This window comes from Giraffa tippelskirchi, chromosome 11 (assembly GCF_054371585.1).
Source record: "Giraffa tippelskirchi isolate mGirTip1 chromosome 11, T2T-mGirTip1v1.2.pri, whole genome shotgun sequence".
Taxonomy (NCBI): domain Eukaryota; kingdom Metazoa; phylum Chordata; class Mammalia; order Artiodactyla; family Giraffidae; genus Giraffa; species Giraffa tippelskirchi.
In genome coordinates this window covers 118,240,705-118,259,960 of record NC_137285.1, presented here as the reverse complement: position 1 = coordinate 118,259,960, position 19,256 = coordinate 118,240,705, and the positions used below count along the sequence as shown (strand labels likewise).

At 39.2% G+C, this 19,256-nt stretch overlaps 1 protein-coding gene across 21 annotated transcripts in view; it reads right to left on the bottom strand.

Annotated features, from left to right (window-relative positions):
- The window catches only part of STK33 (serine/threonine kinase 33), a 168,688-nt gene that overhangs the window by 126,180 nt on the left and 23,252 nt on the right, over window positions 1–19,256 (bottom strand). For 7 of the 21 annotated variants that reach the window (XM_081540800.1, XM_081540796.1, XM_081540790.1 and 4 more), the window contains exon 2: window positions 4,498–4,593. The exons of 10 other annotated variants lie outside the window; for them this stretch is intronic. The gene's annotated coding sequence lies outside the window, so the exon portion shown is untranslated. Of the gene's footprint in view, window positions 1–3,625; window positions 3,769–4,497; window positions 4,594–19,256 lie in introns of all 21 variants that reach the window. 4 more of the 21 variants (XM_081540799.1, XM_081540795.1, XM_081540811.1 and 1 more) reach the window with 2 other exon arrangements.

The window sequence follows — 19,256 nt, the reverse complement described above, 5'->3', positions numbered from 1 at the left end:
TAAAAAACATCCTATTACATATATCTTTGTACCTTAGAATAAATATATTTGTAGAATGTATTCTTAGAAGTAGCACTGCAGAGGTAAAATATATGAATATTTATAATTTTGATAAATGCCAAACTGTCTTCAAGAAAGGATATGAGAATGCCTATTTCATTACATCCTTTTCACCATTAGATATTTCCCAGTTTTTGTCAAATTGATAAATGAAAAATGGCATCCCAATCTCATTTTACCTCTTTAATTATAAGTGGAACTAAGTAACTTTTCCGGAGAAGGCAATGGCACCCCACTCCAGTACTCTTGCCTGGAAAATCCCATGGACAGAGGAGCCTGGTAGGCTACAGTCCATGGGGTCGCTAAGAGTCGGACACGACAGAGTGACTTCACTTTCACTTTTCCCTTTCATGCACTGGAGAAGGAAATGGCAACCCACTCCAGTATTCTTGCCTGGAGAATCCCAGGGATGGCGGAGCCTGGTGGGCTGCCATCTATGGGGTCGCACAGAGTCGGACACGACTGAAGCGACTTAGCGAGCGATTAGAGAAGTAACTTTTCAAATTTTTAATATTTTTATTTTTCTATAAAGTCATATGATTATCCATTTTTATACTGGGTTGCTCATATTTTCTTGTTGACTTATCAGTGATCCCTGAAAATTACCAACATCAATCCTTCTTCTGTCAAATATTTTACAATTATTCTTCCACACTTGAGTGTTTTTTCATTGATTCTTATCATGGTGATTTTGCTATGCAAAGGCCCTTGCTGTTTATGAAGTCAAATTATTCATCTTTACCTCGATGGTCTCTGGGTTTAGAGTTATACTTAGGAAGACCTTCTCTGCCCTAAGATTATAAAACTACTTGCCCAAATTTTCTCCTTAAAATAACAACAAGTAATTTTTACTGAATGCTTACTCAGGGCCAAACACTATTCTAAGCACTTTGTATTTATTATTGCACTTAATCCTCACAACAAGCTTAGTAGGTGGGTAGTGTTATTATCGCCATGATACAGATGAAGGTTCTGTGACTACGGATAGGGTTTAAATTTATCTGAGGTTACACAGCTGGTATGTAGCAGTGCCAAGATTTCAACTCAGACCAGGAAATTCATCAACTTTAAGCTTTAACTACTGATTTTCTCTGACTCTTATTGACTCCACTAAGAAAAACAAGGAGTTCACATACTTATACACACCTTTATCTCTTCTTTCTTCCCTATCTTATATTTATTACTTAATTCCTTTTTCATTATTAATTGTACAGCCTTTACATTTTTCTGTTGCAGTTATTCATATTTTAGTTTCATACTTAAATGGATTCCACATACTCTGGGAGTCCTTTAATAGATCTGTTTCTCCACTCCCAAATGCTTTATCCTTATTTATCACTGAGCAGAATAATTTTATTCATGAGGCAGTTTGGGGGGAACTAGATCCTTGAATGTTTGCAAATATCACTTGTTACCTTTATACGTAAACCACTGCTTGACTAGGCATCAAGTTCTGCCCACATACGAGACACTGCTCCACTGCCTCCTGGCTTTGAGTGTTACCATGATACCTGAGCTTCCCTGGTAGGGCAGTCAGTAAAGAATCTGCCTGTAATGCAGGAGACTGACTACAATGCAGGTGGCCCTGGTTGGATCCCTGGATTGGGAAGATCCCCTCAAGAAGGAAATGGCAACCCACTCCAGTCTTCTTGCCTGGGAAATCCCATGGACAGCCATGGAGCCTAGTGGGGTCGTAGAGTCTGACAAGACTCAGTGACTAAACCACTAACCACCACCACCCTGATACCTGAGGCCAACCTGATTCTCTCCCTTTTGGGTAACTTTTTCTTCTGCCTGGAAGCCTGTAAGAGCCTTTTCTCAATCTTGAAGTATACTAACTTTGCTATTATATGCTTACTTGGTACTGACTGTCCTGTCTCAGTTTTTCCTGGAACTGTGTGCCCTTTTGATCTACAGATTACAAATTTCCTTCATCTCTGAAGGCCTTGTCCTTCCATTATATACCTAAATATTTTCTATCCATTTGTCCTGCTCTCTTTATTAGGCAACCAATAATGCATATGTTGGATCCTCTCTGCCTGTCTTTATTGTCTATAGTATATTAGATAGAACTTTTAGTTGTACATCTACAGCAGAAGGTAAACTTGAACTAGCTTGCACAAAAGGAATGTATTGAAAAGACTCTAGAATACCTCACATAACTCCAGGAAATGCATAAAGAGCAGCTGGCCCTCAGGAATAACTGGAACCACAGACATGAACACCTCCATTACCAGGACTGTTGATCTCAACCAGCAGTGTTTCTCTCGTCTTTTATTTCTTCTTCTATGTGTTGTCTTGGTTCTTACCATCACAGGGAGACCAACTTCCTTCACAAGGCCAGCAGCCAGTCTCACATCCCATGATTCTCACTGCTAGTGAATGACTGCCTTGCTTTCCTTAATTCCAATTGTTAAAAATCCTACATTCCAGTCAAATTAATATATACATATTTTTCTAGAATTTCTGTTTCCCAAAATAATCCTGACTCTGAAATGTATGCTTAGAGTAAGGCAGTTTAGCCAACTTTGGTTTGATAATTCATTACCTATTCATTTCTGTTCATTTGTTTTGGTCAACATTTTACAAAACTCATTGCCATGTCTTCCTCCCCACTTCATTATAGGTTAGAAGTCCAGTATAAAAAGATTCTGTTCCCTTAGCCTTATTTCTCCCTCTGTTCTAACATATGGAACTGGCTCCCTTGGGGATTTTCCAATTTTTCACATGGCCTGCCCCAACGTGTAAACCTCAAAGGATGAGACACTCAGGGTCTTCCACTTTGAGTGAAATTTGCACCGTTTACAATCTAGAGAGGTATGTATCAAGTCTTAGCATCTTCCCTTGATTTGTTCCATAATTCACTAAACTTCTTAGATACCAGTCCATAACTTAGAACTGAGCCCTTTCCTGGTTTCATTGAATTTTTGTCTTTGCTTTTCATTCTAATTATTGAGTTTGAGTTAGTTTCATGATAGGGACTGGTTAACATGTCTTTACTTTTCTAAAATCTTCTGAATTTTTAGAAATAATAGTCACTATTAAAATTCTACTTTGAAAATCTTACAGTCCATTCACGCAACAAACATGCATAGAATGTTGACTATATGCAAGGCACTAAGGATACATCAATGAAGAAGGCAGAAATGGTTCCAAACTTCCTGGAGCTTATATTACAGTGAGGAAGAGACAAACATCTAAACAAATAATCACAAGGATAACAGATCAATAAATGAGTAAAAAGGTAGTTGTGTCAGAGAGCAAATTACATAGAGTACCCAAGAGGTATAGATTAAGCTATCTAGCTAGTTCCTTTCAGTAAGAGGAGAGTCAAAAGTCTCTTTGAAGCTTATTTTATTTATTTTGTGACGTCACCTAAGTTGCCTCCCTTAGACACAGAATGCAAGATAAGGATATACCCCATATCTGGGTATTAGTAGGACCTTTCTTGATGGTCCAACCTAAAAACAACTACCTTTTTTTCTTGGTGAATGCAAAGCTTATTGGCCTTCTAGCATATTTCTTGGGATTCAAAGTTAAGGAAACCTTTTGACATGGCACTTACCAAAGTCTCTGGCAAGAAGGGATGCAAGCAAGTGTTGGTTGCTCAGTCGTGTCTGACTCTTTGCAATCCTATGAACTCTGCCCATGAGATTCTCCAGCCAAGAATACTTGAGTGGGCTGCCATTTCCTTCTTCAAGGATCTTCCTGATGCAGGGATCAAACACAAGTCTCCTGCATTGCAGGCAGATTCTTTATCATCTGAGCCACCAGGAAAGCCCTGGTGCAAATTTTTTAACAAACAAATGCTTGTTACCAAAAAGATACTTGCTACGTGGGAGCTGTCTGAGTTGGTGATCTAAGCTCATGCAGGCCCAAAGGTTTATGGAGGAAAAGTGACTCTAGCCCAGCCTAGAACCACCATGATACATGGTTATGCTTTGAGGAATAATGGGTATGTGAATATGAACTAATGATACATCCATCAGCCTAAGCAAGTCATCACAGTGCAAAAGATAATCTGTCCCTTTGGGATCAGGGCTTCCCTGATAGCTCAGTTGGTAAAGAATCCACCGGCAAAGCAGGAGACCCCAGTTCGATTCCTGGGTCGGGAAGATCCACTGGAGAATAGATAGGCTACCCACTCCAGTATTCTTTGGCTTCCCTTGTGTCTCAGCTGGTAAAGAATTCACCTGTAATGTGGGAGGCCTGGGTTCAATCCCTGGGTTGGGAAGATCCCTTGGAGAAGGGAAAGGCTACTCACTCCAGTATTCTGGCCTAGAGAATTCCATGGACTGTCCATGGAATAGTTCATGGATAGTCCATGGGGTTGCAAAGAGTTGGACACAACTGAGCGACTTTCAGTTTCACTCTGAGATGCGCAGGGCCATTTTCAACATCAACAGTCTTTTTTGGCAACAGCTATATTGTACTTACCAGATTCCAGTTCACCCCCTACCTGGTGCATGAACCTCCAGGTTCTTCAATAACACACAGTGAAGGAAGAGTCCTCAAAAGGAAGATATGGACTTTCTGGCAATAAAAGCATGTGGAAAATAATGCAAATTAACTTGATAATTTAAAGAGATATGACTATATTGGGATTTCTCTGAAAGGGTGACACTTCAGCAGAGATCTGAAGAACAACAAGCAGTTATCTTGTCATAAAGGATGTATTCCAAAAGGAGGATCCAGGAGGAAATTTGGTAGATTGGAGGAAATTAAAGAGGGTCAGTATGCCTGGACTGTGAATAAAGGGCTATGCCACTGACAGTCAAAGATGGTGAGGTAGGCAAGGGGTCATCTCCTGTTGTGGTTTTTTTTTTTGTCATCTCCTATTGGGCTTTGTAAGCTACATTAAATATTTGAGGCTTTATCCCAAGAGCAATGCAAGGTAATAATTAAGCTTGAAGCATGACATGATCATATCTGTATTTGTAAAATATGACTTTATTTGTAGGGTGTATGAGAACAAGAGTGGAAACAAGTAGGAAAGCCAACTGGGAAGTGACCTGAGGAAGAGCAGGGGCTGCAGGCGCAAGTGGGTTTATAGGTTTGGTTGTACGGAATTCCCATCAGCTGTCTTCCTCTTCTATGGCAGAGCAGGTAGAAGACAGCATTGACTTGGGGACATTCATGGGATTCAAAGGATGAGTAAATTCAATCCCAAAGGCCTCTTGGAAGAAAGTGGACACTTTGGCCTTACAGAATTCTACTAAAGGCTTAGAAGGGAATTCTGGCACTTGTGGATTTAGTGTTACACTATACTGCTGGGTTAAGAATTCTGTATTATTTTGTCAAAATAAATCAAAGTCTTACCCAAGAGATTAAAAGCTATATAAAGAAAAGGACTTTCCATTTGCTTGCCCTTGTACGGCATGTGAATGTTCTCTTCCTGAGTATCACCTTCAAGCAACTTCAGATGAAAAAAGTGAGAGAACTTGGGAAATACTTTTGCAGTTGACCACAGGTAGACCCTGGCTAGACCACAAGAAAAGAGGGCCTTATTAAAAGCATTCTTAGCTGAGGGCCCTTTCACCATTTACCAGTCACTTAGGTCAAAAAACAAAAGATAAATGCTATTCCCCAGGTCTAGTGCCACCATCAACATGGAGGAAATGATGAAAGCCCTAGATTATAGGGGAAATTCAGCAACGGGTGCCTTTGGGAGAAGAAAGCTGACATTCTGTCCTCATCCCTTCAAAAACATATCCCAAGCAGAAAGAGACCTAGGATCAAAGCTATCTTTAAAGGACTAAAAGGTCTCAGAAGCACTGCTGCCTGCAGGTATAAAAATAAAGTGACAAAAGTACACTGACAGACCAAATTAGTGATCCCTAAACTTCCTTTTAGGTTGGCCCACTACTCTTCCTATTAAGACTCTAGAAAGTCCTTGAGAGGGCACCTCCAGGAGTGTCATTTATGAAAAACCAAAGCAACAGAGAGGACACCTAGTAAGATAATTAGTGGATTTTAGGAGAGGGAAAAAAAAAACAACAAAGTGGTGAGAAGTACAAGGGAAAGATTCACCACCATCTAATCACTGCCGCATGAAGAATATAGGTCTTTACTGTGATTTACAGGCAAAGGTTAAAAAACTTCACATTTTGAACAAAAATATCCCCATCCCCATCTCCCTGGAAGTGATAACCCTCTACTTGTGTTGTAAGTGGGGTTTACCTGTGGGGTTAATTTCCCTCTGGATGTAAGCCTATGAGTATGCCTACACTGCAGGCAACATAAAACTGGGGCAGAAAAAAAAACACACAAAAAAACCTTCTGCATCAGGAAACAGAATTTCATGGCTAGAGTCCCAAACCCCTGGGTTCAAATCCCAGTCCTACTATTTATAAGCTATACGACTCTAGGCAAGTTACTGAAATTTTCTGAGACTAAGTCACCTTGTTTGTATAAAAGATGATTATAAAGAGAAAATGAGATAACATATATAAAGTGTCTTAGCACAGTACCTGACACACAGCAAATACACAATAGGGGAAATGTACTGCTGGAATTAGAAATATAAATTCTTACATTAATACCCTTTTGTTCTTCTCTGTTGCCTTTGAGGAAGTCTCTGGTCTTAGACGTAACTTATCTACCTGGAACACCAATATCTTCTCTGCTTCTGCCTATTTATCTCTATCTACAGGGCTTCCTTGGTAGCTCAGCTGGTAAAGAATCTGCCTGCTATGCAGGAGACCCCAGTTTGATTCCTGGATTGGGAAGATCTCCTGGAGAAGGGATAGGCTACCTACTCCAGTATTCTTAGACTTCCCTGGTGGCTCAGCTGGATCCGGGTTCAATCCCTAGGTTGGGAAGATCCCTTAGAGAAGGGAATGGCTGGCTACCCACTCCAGTGTTCTTGCCTGGAGAATTCCCTGGACAGAGGGGCCTGCTCGGCTACAGTCCGTGGGGCTGCAGAGAGTTGGACACGACTGAGCAACTTTCACTTTCACAGGACTCACTCTATCATTCCTCACTCTATCAACAATCCCTGGGTTTAATTTATTACGTTGTTGTTGTCATTTAGTCACTCAGCCATGTACAACTCTATGTGACCCCAAGGACTGTAGCCTGCCAGGCTTCTCTGTCCAAGGGATTTCACAGGCAAGAATACTGGAGTGGATTACCGTTGCCTTCTGCAGGGGATCTTTCCGACCTAGGGATAGAACTTGCATCTCCTGCATTGGCAGGCAGATTCATTACTGCTGAGCCACGAGGGAAGCCCAACCTATTACCCATCCAGACCTATAAACTCTGCTGACTCACCGCTGCTGTGTAACTCCCTCCCTGCCTCCTCTTCTGCATGCTGCCTTTCATCTTCACTGTGACAAATCTGAAGTCAAGTCAGATTGTTTCCATTACTTTGAAGGCTGCCTAAAAGGCTTTATTTAGCCTAGAGATAGCCAGAACCATTAACTTACATACAACTAACATTATTGGTCAACTGATAAATCACCCGGTGCTCAGGACCCTTTTACAACCACAAAAGTTGCCTCAAAATGTCGCTTCTAAATGAAGACTCTTGGTTTCTGCATCTTAACTCAATACATTGTTATTTTGAAAACTAGAAAGCTGATAAGCAGAAGTCTCCAGGCTGCTTAAAAACTCCTTAGACCTATATTGCCTTAAAATTACCAGAGAGTGTCTATTAGGGGACTTTAAATAATTTCACTATTCCATTACTCTCACAGTATATTATAAGTCCTTGACTGAATTAAATGAATCAAGAAAGAATCTGGAGTACTAGTAAGCCAAGATTGGTTTAACGCTTAACGTGTGGGTAGTTTAGAGGCAATATAGAAATATATAGAAATATTAGCAATATAGCAATAATAGCAATATAGAAAGGTCAAGGTCATTAGCTTTTTCTATGCTGGATATCATCTCACAGGACATCTTGATTAAATTCTGTAAATACAATTTATTGAGCCAATTACTTCACCTGGTAATAGTCATATATGCTTTTACTATAAAGATGACTTTGATTATATTTATAATTCAAAAGTTACTCTATTGCCCAAGTCTCTTTCAAAGCATACTTCTTTAACTTAGTATGCTTTAAATTTTGCACTTCCAAGAACAGACAGTAGATAATAAACATAAACATTCCTAGGTGATAGACTGACCTCTAGTGGAAATTAAAGAAATTACTACACAAGCTTTTTGAAGTGACCTGTGGCTCAGACAGTAAAGAATCTGTTTGCAATGCGGGAGACCAGGGTTCGACCCCTGGGTCAGGAAGATCCCCTGGAGAAGGAAACGGCAACCCACTCCAGTATTCTTGCCTGGACAATCCCACGTTCAGAGGAGCCTGGCGGGATACTGTCCATAGGATCGCAAAGAGTCGGACATGACTGAGCGACTATCACCTTCACCTAATATGTGCAGAGTTAGAGCTGTCTAACTTACAACACTGTTAAAAGGATGTTCAAAACACTGAATAAAATTTACTTACTCAGTGTAAGTAAATTGGGATTTACTTAATTCAAGATAGGCAGAACATAATAGGGTAAAAGCAAAGACTTTGTTTCATAGCTCATGTCTGTTACTTTCTAGCTGTGTAATAAAACATCTATTTCTGCTTTATTGACTATGCCAAAGCCTTTGACTGTGTGGATCACAATAAACTGTGGAAAATTCTGAAAGAGATGGGAATACCAGACCATCTGACCTGTCTCTTGAGAAACCTGTATGCAGGTCAGGAAGCAACAGTTAGAACTGGACATGGAACAACAGACTGGTTCCAAATAGGAAAAGGAGTACGTCAAGGCTGTATATTGTCACCCTGCTTATTTAACTTATATGCAGAGTACATCATGAGAAACGCTGGGCTGGAAGAAACACAAGCTGGAATCAAGATTGCCAGGAGAAATATCAATAACCTCAGATATGCGGATGACACCACCCTTATGGCAGAAAGTGAAGAAGAACTAAAGAGCCTCTTGATGAAGGTGAAAGAGGAGAGTGAAAAAGTCGGCTTGAAGCTCAACGTTCAGAAAACTAAGATCATGGCATCTAGTCCCATCACTTCATGGGAAATAGATGAGGAAACAGTGGAACAGTGTCAGACTTTATTTTTTTGGGCTCCAGAATCACTGCTGATGGCGACTGCAGCCATGAATTAAAAGACGCTTACTCCTTGGAAGGAAGGTTATGGCCAACCTAGATAGCATATTTAAAAGCACAGACATTACTTTGCCAACAAAAGTCCATCTAGTCAAGGCTATGGTTTTTCCAGTGGTCAGGTATGGATGTGAGAGTTGGACGGTGAAGAAAGCTGAGTGCCGAAGAATTGATGCTTTTGAACTGTGGTGTTGGAGAAGACTCTTGAGAGTCCCTTGGACTGCAAGGAGATCCAACCAGTCCATCCTAAAGGAGATCAGTCCTGGGTGTTCATTGGAAGGTCTGATGTTGAAGCTGAAACTCCAATACTTTGGCCACCTCATGCGAAGGGTTGACTCATTGGAAAAGGCCCTGATGCTGGGAAGGATTGGGGGCAAGAGGAGAAGGGGACGACAGAGGATGAGATGGTTGGATGGCATCACTGACTAGATGGACATGGGTTTGGGTAGACTCCAGGAGTTGGTGATGGACAGGGAGGCCTGGCGTGCTGCAATTCATGGGGTCTCAAAGAGTCAGACATGACTGAGCGACTGAACTGAACTGAACTGAATGTTTGTCTCAGTTTCCTTACCTGTAAAATGGGAAAAATATTACCTACCTCATTGGGCTGACATGAGGAGTAAATGTGTAAACATACAAAAAGTATACAGAACATTGTGATACACAATTCAGTGATATAAAATTATGTGTCATTATTATCTGTAGCTAGAAGAGTGTTCTTGCCTGGAGAATCCCAGGGACGGGGAAGCCTGGAGGGCTGCCGTGTATGGGGTTGCACAGAGTTGGACACGAATGAAGCGACTTAGCAGCAGCAGCAGCAGAAGGGATTATGTGTGTGTGTGTTAGTCACTCAGTTGTGTCCGACTCTTTGTGACCCCACGGACTGTAGCCCATCAGGCTTCTCTGTCCATGGAATTTCTCAGGCAAAAATACTGGAGTGGATAGCTTTTCCTTTCTCCAGGGGATCTTCCTGACCTAGGAATTGAACCCAGGTCTCTTGCATTGCAGGCAGATTCTTTACCATCTGAACCATAAGAAGGTATTATATCTGGAGGCAAATCATAATTTCAGAGGATATGGAGAAAAGTGAAAGAATCCTGGGAGGAACACATTTCTTCAGGGCTTAGGCAATAATATACTATTATAGCAACAGCTCAGTTTGTCCTCCCATTTGCAGAAATACATGACCAATGCCTGTATATAATAGAACACAGGGTGCACTCAGAAGCAAGTGAACTGTGTGTGGATAACATTCTGTGGGAAATACTGGGAAGTATTTTTGCTGTCCCAATACAAGCATGATGAAAAACACCACATACTCTTCTAAACCAAAAACACCTGAAGCTCCAGACCACCGTACTTAATGTCTACAGCATATGCACCAAAACATCATCGGTTTCAGAGTCTCTGAAACCTCTAGATTCTCTATCACACATGTAGCATTTTTCTACAATCAACTTATCCATTGACTGGGCTTACCTTACAGAATTCTAACTTTTAAAAATAATATCCCACCGCATTTAGAATATATCTAATGAATGAATAAAAAGATTATTTTCTACAAAGTTAATAATAAAATTTCCACCTCTTTTCCCAAAGAAAGCTCAAGCCAATAATTATTTTCAGGTGAAAGAAATGCCCATAAAGTTGAAAAATGATCTTTAATTCCCAGGTACTTCATTGCTACAAATAATTGTAATCTGGAGCAAAATGGCTTGTTTTTCCCATAAAACAATATGATCTCTCTAATAAAATGAACACAGTTCTCGGTTATTTCCATCACTGTCCTGAGGAGCCCTAGTTTATTTCAGCTAACTCAAATTTTTTATTCTGTGAACACTCCAAACCGAAATTAAAAGTTGCAATTCAGTTATTCAATACAAACATGAACCCATTAAAATGACGTAAAAGTTCCTCTAAGATCTTATTCATAACATTTCCATGTATTAATACAAGAGAGTAAAAAGGACCAATTTATGTAATTGGAATCATAAATTGCAGATAATGCTCTATATATGTAAAAACCACAACTCAGAAATAATTATAAAAATGAATACTACAGTGTGGTTAGCTAAATTCTAGAAGGCATCATACATACGGTAATATAATTCTGTCTGTAATTTAAAGTCACTAAAAAATGTAACACTATTAAAGCATATAGTGTTTGAGGATAAACGGCCAAAAAATAGACTGTTTAAAGTTTTTTGAAAATTCAAGTTTATTTGGAAATATAAAAGCAATAAAGCTAAGCATAGTGCCATAAAGATTGTGTCTCTGAGTATGTCCCTAATACCTGTCTAGAATATACAAGGTAGTAGAAGGAAGATTAATTCTGATACTAGAGGAAAAAACCTCCTTCTCTTACATGTCTTTTGCAGACAAACTTCATCAGTGATGTGCCTGCTCTGTGATCTTCTTGTTTTCCTTGTACTAAATCAACACTTGGATTTCTTAAGACAGAAACAGTAACAATTCAATTCTACCAAAGATGCCAAAACAGACAAGGCAATTATACACTCAGGTAAAGACCTAAAGACAAGTATTTATTAGCATAAGTTTCCTTTTTAGGAATTAAAAGATATGAAAGTTCAAACAAAATAAAGCCCAGTTCTCCTAGGCAGTGTTTTCTAGAGAAGACCCCAAGATGACTTCTAATCAACATCACAAGGCATGGATTTACCAGCGTCTATTCTGTGATTCTCAACCTTGCTACACATTTTATAGTCATTGGCTAACTGATTCCAGAATGTATTTGTAAATACATACGTCCCAGAAAAATCAAAATAATCTCAAAAAAAGAGAAAAGTTAGCTTGAAGAATTGGTATGAAACTACAGTAATCAAGATACTTTAATGGTACTAAAAGGGACCTGTGTGTGTGTGTTAGTCACTCAGATGTGTCCGACTGTTTGCGACCCCATGGACTGTAGCCCACCAGGCTCCTCTGTCCATGGAATTCTCCAGGCAAGAATACTGGAGTGGGTTGCCATTCCCTTCTCCAGGGGATCTTCCCAACCCAAGGATCAAACCCATGTTTCCTGTATTGCAGATGGATTCCTTACCATCTGAGCCACCAAGGAAGCCCATTGAAAGGAATAAGATTAGAGAAATTGATGGAACAGAACAGAGGTCAACTGATTTTCAACAGGGTGGCAAAGTAACTCAATGAATTAGAAAAGTCTTTCGACAAATGGTGCTGAAACAACTGCATACTCATATGGAAAAAAATTTTAACTTCAAATCCTATCTTCCACAACATAAAAACATTAACTTGAAGTGGATGATACAGAAAATGGATAAAAGGAGAAGTTGCAACTAAAAAGCTTTTAGAAGAAAATATAGAATACTTTCATGACTTTAAAATAAGTTAAAGATTTCTTAGAAAGAACACAGAAAATATCAATAACACAAGAAAATTGATAAATTTTAGTTCATCAAAATTACTTCTGCTCCTCAAAAAGACAATAAGAAAGAAAAAAAAAGCAACAATAAGAAAATGAATATGCCAGCCACAGACTGAAAAAAATACATATATAATACATATATTTAACAGAATCATAAAGAACTCCTACAATTCAATAATAAAAAACATATATAACCCATCACAAAAATGGGCAACCTTATAGAGGATAAATGAATGGACAATAAGCATAGAAAAAATTCACAAAATCATCAGTCATTAGATAGATGCAAGTCAAAACCACAATGAGATACTCCTAAACACCTTGAGAAAAGTTAAAATTACAAAGACTAACAACAAATATTGGGGATGATGTGGAACAACAGGAACCATCTCATGTGGCTTGCTGAGTCTATAAAATGGTATAATCATTTTAGGAAATAATTTTATAAACATACACCTATCCTATGAATAAGAAAATCCAATTTGGTACATCCTAGGTATATGCCAAAGGAAAATAAAAACATTCACAAAAAGCCTTATACAAATATATTCATGGCAGCTTTATTTGTGATGGCCAAAATCTGGAACATCCAAATGTCCACCAACAGGTGAAAAGGTAAATAGACTGTGGCATATCCATACAACGGAACACTGCCCAGCAGTAAGAATAAATTACTGATACACACCACAACATGGATAAATATCAAAGCAAATACACTGAGCAAAAGAAGGCAGACAAAAAAAGAGAGAGAGAACTGTATGATTCCAATTACAAAAAGTTCTAGAAAATGCAAATTAATCAATAGTGACAAAAAATGATCACAGGTTGCCTAGGGATGGGGAATTGGTATAGAAAGGCAGGAAGAAGTAATTAAAAGGTGCAGGAGGGAACTTTTGAGGCTGCGGGATATGTTTATCATCTTGATTGTGATGATGGTTTCACAAGTATACACATACCAAAATAAATCAAACTATAAGCATGTATAGTTTATTGCATGTCAGTTATAAACCAATAAAACTGTTAAAAACACACACATACATATACCCACACTGGAGATTTCTACTTCCAGTCAAGATGGAATAACAAGTGGCATATTTACCCTTCTGCCTTAAACTGGACAAAATATGTGATACAACAGTTTTCAGGTATTCACACAAAGAGACAACACAGGATTGTGTTAGCTGGGAGAAGGAAAATGAACACAGTGGGTTCTACACTTGTACCAGCTTGCTGCCTAGAAGTAGTTTCCAGAATGCAGCACCGGGAGGAGGATCCTCCCCCCGGAAAAAGCCCAGCAGTCCAAATTAGATGCAGGAGGAAACTCACAAAGAGAGCCCCAGAGATTTATAGAAAGGTATACATGAGTCTCTGGCTAAGACCTGACACACACATGTGTGAGACCAAAACTACCCCGTACAGATAAAGCTGGAAGACATTATGCTATGTGAAAGAAACCAGGTACAAAAACACAAACACTGTAGGATTCCACTTATATGAAACACCCAGAACAGGCAAATTCAGAGAGACAGAAAGTAGATTAGAGGTTACCAGGGGCTGGAGGAGGAGATCATGGAAAGTTACTGCTTATTGGTTACAGAGTTTCTTTTGGAGTGATAATAAAGTTTTGGGACTACATGGTGGTAATAGCTGCATGACACTGCAAGTATAATTAATGCCATTTAATTCTATGTCCAAAAATGGTTTAAATGGCAAATGTTATGTTACACGTATTTTATCACAATAAAAAATTAATTTTTTTTAACTCTACCCAAGATTTGGTGAGGGGCAGGGGGCACAGAGGAGAGGAAAGACAGACTTGAGAAGAAAAAGCAGAACAATTCCAAGAGCTCATACAAGACTGGGAACAGTCCCTGTCCACACCAGCCAGAAAGCAGAGACCTCAAACTACATAGAGCAACAGACAGGATTCTTAGAAGGGACTTATTTTAATAATAAAGAGATCAATTGGCCTTACACTAAAGGCTGCTCTAGGCTTCCCTGGTGGCTCAGTGGTAAAGGACCCTCCCCCAATGCAGGAGACTCGGGTTTGACCCCTGAGTTAGGAAGATCCCCTGCAGAAGGAAAGAGCAACCCACTCTAGTATTGTTGCCTGGAAAATCCCATGGATAGAGGAGCCTGGTGGGCTACAGCCCACGGGGTTGCAAAAGAGTGGGACATGACTTAGCAACTTATCGACTAAACAACAACAAAGGCTGCTAAGTTTAAAAAGCAAGTCTCAAAAGGCTTCAGCTAGCTGACTCTGAGTAACTTAACCGCATACCAGAACAAAATCCAACACTACGTAAAGAAAGTCAACTAACTTCATTAACCAACAACATGAAAGTCATAATGTCTGGTATCCTATTAAAAACTTGGCTAACATGCAAAGATTCAGGAAAATATGGCCCCAAGTTGTCAGAGATGATAGAACTATCAGACAAGGATGTTAAAAATTACTATTATAAATATGCTATACATGTTTAAAAGAGAAATAAATAAGCAGGATCAAGAGAAATGGAAGATATTGTTTAAATGATTCAAATGGAATCTCTACAGATAAAAAATACAGTACTTGAAATGAAATACAGAATGGGTAAGATTAACAGCAGATTGGGTACTTCTGAAGGAAAAATTAGTGATTTTGAAGACATAGTAAAAGGAACTACCCAAAACAAAACTACAGAGAGGAAAAAAATGCCACAGAAAAAAATAAACAGAGCTTCAGTGATCCGTGGGACAATATCAAATATCTAGTATACATATAAAAGGAATATCAAAAGGAGAGTAAGGAGGGGAAAAAAATGAAGAAATAATGGCTGAAATTTTTCCAAACATGATGAAAACTATAAACCCACAGATGCAAGAAGTTCAACAAACTCCAAACTGAATATCAGTTTTTTCAAAAGAAAAGAAAAGACTGGTAAGTTAACTTCATCGAAATTTCTTAAATTTTGCTCTGTGAAAGACCCTGTTAAAGATTAAAATAGCAAATTACAGACTAGGAGAAACTATTTGCAAATCACATGTCTGACAAGGACTTGTATCTGGAATACATAAAGAACTCTCAAAACTCAACTCCAATTAGAAAACAGAAAAAAACCCACACGAGTAGACATTTCACCAAAGAAGACACACAAGTGGCAAATAAGCACATGAAAAGATGATCAACAGTATCAGTCATTGCTGCTGCTAAGTCACTTCAGTCGTGTCCGACTCTGTGCGACCCCACAGACAGCAGCCCACCAGGCTCCCCCGTCCCTGGGATTCTCCAGGCAGGAACACTGGAGTGGGTTGCCATTTCCTTCTCCAATGCATGAAAGGGAAAAGTGAAAGTGAAGTCGCTCAGTTGTGTCCGACCCCTAGCGAACCCATGGACATTAGGGAAATACAAATTAAAATCATGAGATATCACCAATCAGAAAAGCCAAAATAAAAAATAGGGACAATACAAAATATTGGTTAGAATCTGGAAAAATCAGACCACTCAGTGCTGGTAGAAATGTAAAATGACACAGCTGCTCTAAAACATAGATTGGCAGTTTTTTAAAAAACTAAAATGGACTTACCATACCAAGCAATTGTACTCTTGGGCATTTATCTCAAAGAAATGATAACTTATGTTCACACAGAAACTTGTACATGAATGTTCACAGAAGCTTTATGAGTACCAGTCAAAAACTGGAAACCACCCAAAAGATCTTCAATGGGTGAACCATTATACATACTGTGGTACATCCACACCAAGGAATACTGCTGCTGCTGCTGCTAAGTTGCTTCAGTCATGGCCGACTCTGTGATACCCCATAGACAGAAGCCCACCAGGCTCCCCCATCCCTGGGATTCTCCAGGCAAGAACACTGCCATTTCCTTCTCCAATGCATGAAAGTGAAAGTGAAAGTGAAGTCGCTCAGGCTTGTCCGACTCTCAGCGACCCCATGGACTGCAGCCTACCAGGCTCCTCCATCCATGGGATTTTCCAGGCAAGAGTACTGGAGTGGGGTGCCACTGCCTTCTCCCCAAGGAATACTACTCAGTAATAATAAGGAAAGGAACCTCAAGGGAAATATGCTGAGTAAAAATAGCCAATCCCAAAATGTAACATACTTTATGATTTAATCTCAAAATGTGACATACTTTATGATTCTATTTTTATAACATTCATGAAATAACAAAACTATAGACAAATTACTGGTTGTCAAGGGGCTAACCGACAGCAGGAGAAGTGGGTATGATTATAAAAGAGCAACATAAGGGAGCCTTATGGTGATGGTGGAGTACAGTATCTTGACATAGTGATAGTTACACAAAGTTACACACGTGACAAAATGTTCCACAGAATCATAAATATACAAACACACAGACATACAACCCCAAAAATCATATAGAAATTTCCTGGTATTGATACTACGTTATAGTTGTGTAAGATGTTAGTATTGGAGGAGGATAGGTAACAAGTACACGCTGCTGCTGCTGAGTTGCTTCAGTTGTATCCAGCTCTTTGTAACCCTGTGAACCGTAGTACACCAGGCTCCTCTGTCCACAGGATTCTCCAGGCATGAATACTGAAGTGGACCATCCTCTAGGGGATCATCCTGACCCAGGGATCGAACCTGCATTGGCAGGTGGGTTCTATACCACTAGCGCCACCTAGGAAGCCCATAAGTACACAGAACTCCCTGAACATTTCTATGCAACTTCCTGTAAGTCTATCATACGGGAGGGAGACATTACAGATGGAGAAGGAAATGGCAACCCACTCCAGTATTCTTGCCTGGAGAATCCCATGGACAGAGGAGTCTGGCGGGCTGCTGTCCACAGGGTCGCCCAGAGTCGGACACGACTGAAGCGACTTAGCAGCAGCAGCAGCAGCAGACATTACAGAAATTAACTTAATCTAAAGAGCCAGCCAGAGTTAGCAAATCAACATTTGCAGATAGTACAGAAAATGTCTGTAGGATGGTGTGCCAGAGGGCAGCAAGCAGAAACCAGGCATCTGAGATGAAAGAATGAAGAGAGAGCTCTAAGAGGACTGAAGAGAGCTAAAAGCAAACAGCAGTAGATTCCTATTCCTTCTCATTCTCTCACTATCAGCATTTAACCAATGCCTGGGAAACTCATACTAGTGATCATAATTTACATGGACAGCAAAAGAACAGTCTATATTCTGACTTGATCACTCTCATTCAAAGCAAGAATTACAAGCAACAATCAAGAAAGTATGTTCCTAGAAGTACCTTCCAAATTATTTGAAGAGGAGATAAAAAACCTAGAATCCATTTTCCAATTACAGATAAAACTCTTATGATACATCACTATATGATTAAATGTATATCACAAATTGGTGTTATTTCAAGTGCTTGATATGTGAATAAAACAGATAATAACTTTCTCTAAATAATAATAACTAAATAATAACAGCTTACATTTATTAAACATCTTTTATGTGGCAGGTGCATGCGTGTGTGCTAATTTGCTTCAGTCACGTCTGATTCGTTGCAACCTTATGGACTGTAGCCCACCAGGTACCTCTGTCCAAGGGATTCTCCAAATAAGAATACTGGAGTGGGTTGTTGTACCCTCCTCAAGGGGATCTTCCCAACCCAGGGATCGAACCTGCATCTCTTGTGTCTCCTGAACTGGCAGGCGGGTTCTTCACCACTAGTGCCACCTGGGAAGCCCTATGTGGCAGGAATTTGTCTAAATGCTTTTGGAATGCAGTCTCACTTAATTCTTATAAGAATCCTATAAAATAAGTTCTAATGTTACCCCCATTTTACAGATTTTGAAACCAAGGTATAGAGAGGTAGCTAGGTAATTTGCACAAGGCCACACAGTTAATAATAAATATCTATCATTTATTCAATCCCAGGCTTCAATCCCAGGAAATTGGCCGCCAGACTGAACTGTTAAGAGTAATGCTATAAAATTAAGCCCGTGCTAGATGTTCTAGAATTCTATCAATTCACAAAAGACTGCTCGATGAATTTAAAGAACCCTGATTAGGATATGAAAGAACCGTTTTACCTCCTTGAGATTTAATGTTCCAAACAAATCATTGGTGGACTAAATTATAATAAAATGATTCAAACATTTCAGCAATATATACCAAAACTCAGGCATTGTCAGGGAACCATAAAAAATTAAAATTTATCATCAAAATTAAAAATTTGGCTTAGAATGTATGTTTTTAGACTCATAAAATACTTTTCATTCAGTAAGAGCATTGTACGTATAGTTACACTCTGGGCACTAGAAATATGAAGTGGAAAACACAAATAAAGTCCCTATTCTCATGGAGTTTGTTTTAAGAGGGTAAAGAGGGAGAGACAGAAAAAAAAAAAAAAAGAGGGAGAGACAGACAAATAAACAATGAAAATGAAAATAATAAGACAATGAGATCAAGAATAACTTGGAGGCTACTTTAGTTTGAATAATCAAAAGTCTCTCTAAAAAGGTGATATTTAAGTGGAAATCTGAATTAAAAGCATTTTTAGTGTGTCAACTACACAGATTTAGTAACTCAGCATTTTAGTATACGAAAACTATGAGTTATACCCAGGGAAAGTAATTTACCTAGAAAACATTAAGGTGATAACCTTACCCTCCTAACAAAGGGAACCTTAGACTAGCTAATAATATGGAAGCAAATATTAAGAATTGTTAG